A 5,062-nucleotide genomic window follows, 5' to 3' on the forward strand; every position below is an offset into this window, starting at 1 on the left:
GGGCACCCCCGGGGAGGAGGCAGAGCCCGGTTGCTGCGCTCTTCTCCGCTGAAACGGTGTTTTGTAGCTTTTGGGCGGGAATCCCGTGGTCTGGCTCTGGCTGGAGCGATATTCCTGAAGAGCCGAAGATGCTCCTCTGAACCGGGGCTCTTTTGCAAGACAGTCGTGGGAGCTCGTAACAATACRCGTAGGAGCAGAAGCACCACAAAACCCGTTTCAGCGAGGCAGCCAGCAGGCTTTGAAGTCTGCCCTAAGGATCGGAGACAGCTGACTCCAAAGCCTGCTGTGCCTGATCCCTGTGTTACACACCCCTCTAGTTAGCACCATGTCCCCGGGACCAGTGGTTCACTGAAGTCATGTGTATGTGATGGCAATTAAATGTGTAAATTGGTTATTCACGAACTCCTAGAAAGACAAGTTAGACAGGAACACCTGTGGACACCGGTACAGGAGAAAGGAATCAGCATGAGTAGGCTAATAATAACAGAGGGATCTAAAGAGGAGAGAGAAAACAGAAAGAGTAATTCTGTTCCTAATATAATGCCCAGTCCTGCAGGAACATTGGTTTCAAAGGCCTGCTCCTCTGGCTTCAAGGCACTCTCAGGATAATGCCCTAAATGAACTAAACATTGAAGTATTACAGGCACTAAAATCTGCTTAGTTACATGATGAATATTTTCTTATGAAAGTGTTTATATATGATTCTATTTCTATGCTTTTTAATATAAACAATTGCTGTGGTATTAATCGTTCTATGCCAATATCCACACCATCAATTCACATCAAGACTCTATGTCTTGATATTTTGCAGGAAAGAATTGCTGATATAATTTTATGTTTGGATATCTGATTTCAGCAAAGTTTTGTCAAATATGCTACGGAACTACTCTGAAGTTTGGTGTCACTGAAATTAGAATACAATTGCTTAAAAATATGTTGTGATACTTTATATAATTTTTGCTCATTCCCATGTTGAGTATATACCTAGTTCATGGTAATTTTATCATACGTGTATAAAATTCTGATATAGGAATGAAACTATTCATGTAAGTARCAGTTAAGCTGTATGTTCAGTATGTTTCATGTATGTAGGTGCGTGCAGGACTATTTTGGCTACATTTGATCATTATCATTGTCAAAGAAGAAGTTAAGACGTTACAGAAAAAAAGGTTTTATGGCATTGACCTGCAACAAATCTGTTTAGTGGCAGTTAATTCTCTGTAATAGAAGCAGCATAAAATACTGTCATGATCCTGCAAACATAGGTGCAGTCAGGCTCCCTGAATTGTGTGGATGTCAGTGCACTATTCTTGTGCTAAATTATTGCTAATCTTTTTAATCCACACAGCCATTTCTTTTTTTTTTTTTTTTTTTTTTTTTTTTGATTGGAAGGAGAAAATCATGAGGGATTCCCTCATTTGGCTGAAACAGAAAACATTTGTCATGCCTGTGAAATGCAGCTTTACTCTGGTAAAGGCCAATCACGTCTCATATTCTACACATCATTTATTTGAAGATTCAGTCTCCGGTCTATTTGCCCTTGCAAGACCTGTGACTAAAGGCTTAGCACTGTTTCAAATGGAGTTCACCATTGTGCACAACAGGCTTTGAAGTTAAATGATCTGACAAAACAAAAAGAAAAGGCCAAGTACAGAGAACAAGTAGATGGCAAAGGGACAGAGGAGGAACAAGTCCTGAAGCTTAAGTAGAGCCCAGAACAGATTATATTGCCAAAGGGTTGCAGAAATCCTTTAGCCAATCTGTAAAAACCTGTTTGGAGATGGCTCTGAAGACTAAGTGGCGCTGAAGCTGTAGTCAAGTAGCAGGTTGCTGACATTAGTGTTGTGGGAAGAACTGCGCTGTAGTAAGTCCTGTCATTACAGAGTTTCTACACCCTAAGTTAGTATTATAATATTCTCCAAATTATTTGCTATCTCTGACTCATGACATTTCATAGCTCATCGCATAAGAGAAACCTGAAACAGTCAGTGAAATGTCTGGGCAAGACTCACTTCTCATAGTCATCCTTGAAACTTAATAGTCCTTTCTGTGTACATGCAATCAGTCAGTGAGACAGATGGTCTTTTTCTGAAGACCTGGAAACTTTCTTCCTCTTTCAGTCAGGAATTTTCAGCAGATTAATGTCTTCCAGGGCTATCCCAAGACAGAATGCTAAATATAGTACCAGTAAAAGTTCCTGCTCCAAACTTCTGTCACAGTACATGTCCTTAATCCTTGTAATGGATTTAACTTTGAAACTTTTCACATGATTTTTTTTTTGTACATTGTTAATCCGTTCAAGCAAAGCTTCCAAGAAGGTTGATATGTTGAGATTAAAAAAAATGCATTTCAGTAATTCCACATTTTGGTAGATTTGTCACAATGTGGAACAAAGAAGGGGGATCCTTTCTTTTTCCCCCCACCCTGGACAAAAGTGCTCCTCCATTATCTCAAATGGATTAACACAACCTGGAAGGCCTGTTGGTAAGAAGACTGTCATGCTGTGTAGGGATGGGAAAGTAATCAGCTGCAGGAAATACACAGTGCCTCTGAGCACAARTCAAATGATTACTGTGAGGACAAAAAAGGAGAACAGGACAGGAAGAGGRAGAAAGAAGAGAGAAACAGAGAGAATAATGTGGTGCCAGAGTATCTASTATGCAGGCACAGACATAGGAGCAAGACCAGCAGCAAGTCATAGGCTTATTAAAGCCAGCAGTTCTGGAACTGCCCTCCAGCACTTCCTTCTCCTGCGTCCGATGCAGTCACCAAAGTTGGGCAGCACAGGATGATGGCTGGAAGTTAATGTGCATGCTCCAGTGTTTAAACTGGTGTGAGAGGACAAGAGCATCACTGAAACCCACTGATGAGGGCCCTTGCAGGAGGTGCAGAATGGTCCAGCTTCACATCATAGATCACGTGGAGGCAGCTGAGTACATCTCAATTTGTCAGGCTGTTGAAAATCCCATCCATTTGCAAAAATAGCTTTTATTACTACAACTTCCTTTAGTCTTCCTTATTCTCTCACAATGGTCTTCATCCTGAGCATGCAGAGTATTATTTCCAAAATAATCTTTTTCACCAAAACAGCAAATACATTAGCACCCACTGTTAGTCCCTACTTTAACATCTGGGACCTGGCCACCAGCACAGCAGTGAGGAAAGACAAGACAGCAGACAGTATGCAGTGCAKCAGACATTTTCTGTTTGTGAGCGCTGGGGAGCAGGTGCAATGGATTCTTCAAGCTCAGCAGAAGGAGGCAGATGCTGGACTTTCCTCCAAAGTCCCATGCATCTCCGACAGRTTCCAGGGAAGCACACATGGCACTGGCACACCAAGGCCCCAGGAGCCTGCATTCAGGCTCTGCTGAGCATGCAGGATTTGACTGMCTTCAAAACCCCCTGGGAAGGATATCTGTAATAAAAATGCCAATAATAATTATGGTGCCCCTGAYGAGCATGTACATGTTTGAGCCTGTGTGTCTGAGTACTTGTGAATACTCGGGTGTGCCAGCTTGCATTGCATGCTGGAGGAGCTCAGCATACACCAGCGCTGCCGTGCCTCAGCTTATTCATCCCCAGCCATCTGTGTGTCAAAATCAGTGCTGCACATGTATTATTTCCACAGACATTTTTAGGTTTAGGTAGGATCATAGGACATTACCCTGCAGCTGCGTGTGGGCAAATGCCAAGAGGCCTAAGTGGTGTAGGCAAGGGGCAGGGCTTAGGGGTCCGTGGAGGAAGAGYGGCAGGGGTTTACACTGGCATGGTGTGTGTGCATGTATATGCACGTGCGCGCGTGTGTAAAACAGTGGGTTTTCAGGGCACAGCAGATCTCAAAGGCTGTGTTTAAATGCCACCGTGCCAGAGTGACAGGGTCTGGCRGCTGTCAGGGCCAGGTGTGAGTCACGGAGCTCTGCCTGTGCAGAGTAGAGGAGCTGTTGGGGGTGCGGTGTGTGTGGTGGTCGTGGTGGGAGTCGTTGGGGTGGGATTGTTGGGGGTGGGTGAGTGTGTGGAGGGATCATTGGGGGGGCTATTTGGGGGTGGGTGCATGTRAGTGGGGGGACCGTTGAGGGTGGGGACCATTGTATGTGTGTGTGTGTATCATTGTGGGTTGGTATGTGGGGACGGTTGGGAGTGTGTGTGCATGGGGGGATGGTTGTGCATGTGGGAAGGGCAGTTGGGGGTGTGTGTGTGAAGACTGTTGGAAGTGTGTGKGGGGGACTGTTGGGTGTGTGTGTGCGGAGGGGTGTGCGTGTGTGAGGACCGCTGGGAATGTGGGGAGGACCGTTAGGTATATGTGTGTGTGTGTATGGACCTCAGGGTGTGTGTGCATGCGTGAGGACTGTTGGGAGTGTGGAGGGAACCGTTGAGTGTGTGTGTGGGGGGACCATTGGGGGTGCATGTTGGTGTGGACTGGAAGGGGTGTGTGTGTGTGTGACTGTTGGGGGTGCGTGTGTGACGACTGCTGGGGGTGCACTGTGTGTGCTTGTGTGTGTGAGGACTGTTGGGGGTGCGTGTGTCTGTATGTGTGTGTGAGGACCATTGGGAGTGCATGTGTGTGTGTGAGGACCGTTGGGGGTGTGTGTGTGTGTGTGGGAACCGTTGGGAGTGCGTGTGTGTGTGAGGACCGTTGGGGGTGTGTGYGTGTGCRAGGAYCGTTGCGGGTGCGGGAGTGGGTGTGTGTGTGCGGACTGTTGTGGGTGCGGGGGTGTGCGTGACTGTTGGGGTGTGTGTGTGTGTTTGTGTATGTGTGTGTGAGGATCGGTGGGAGTGTGTGTGTGTGGACCGTTGGGGATGCGGGGGTGTGCGTGACCGTTGGGGGGGCGTGTGTTTGTCTGTGTGCGTGTGTGTATGTGTGAGAACTGTTGGCTGTACGTGTGTGTGTGTGAGAGAACCGTTGGGGGTACATGTGTGTGTGTGTGAGAACCGTTGGGGGTGCGTGTGTGTGTGTGTGTGAGGACCATTGGGGGTGCGGGAGTGTGTATGTGTGTGTGAGGACCGTTGGGGGTGCCGGGGTGTGTGTGACTGTGTGTGGGGGGGGCGTGTGTTTGTGTGTGTG

This window comes from Rhea americana, unplaced genomic scaffold, assembly GCF_003343005.1.
Source record: "Rhea americana isolate MKP2758 unplaced genomic scaffold, rheAme1 scaffold_55, whole genome shotgun sequence".
Classification (NCBI taxonomy): Eukaryota; Metazoa; Chordata; class Aves; order Rheiformes; family Rheidae; genus Rhea; species Rhea americana.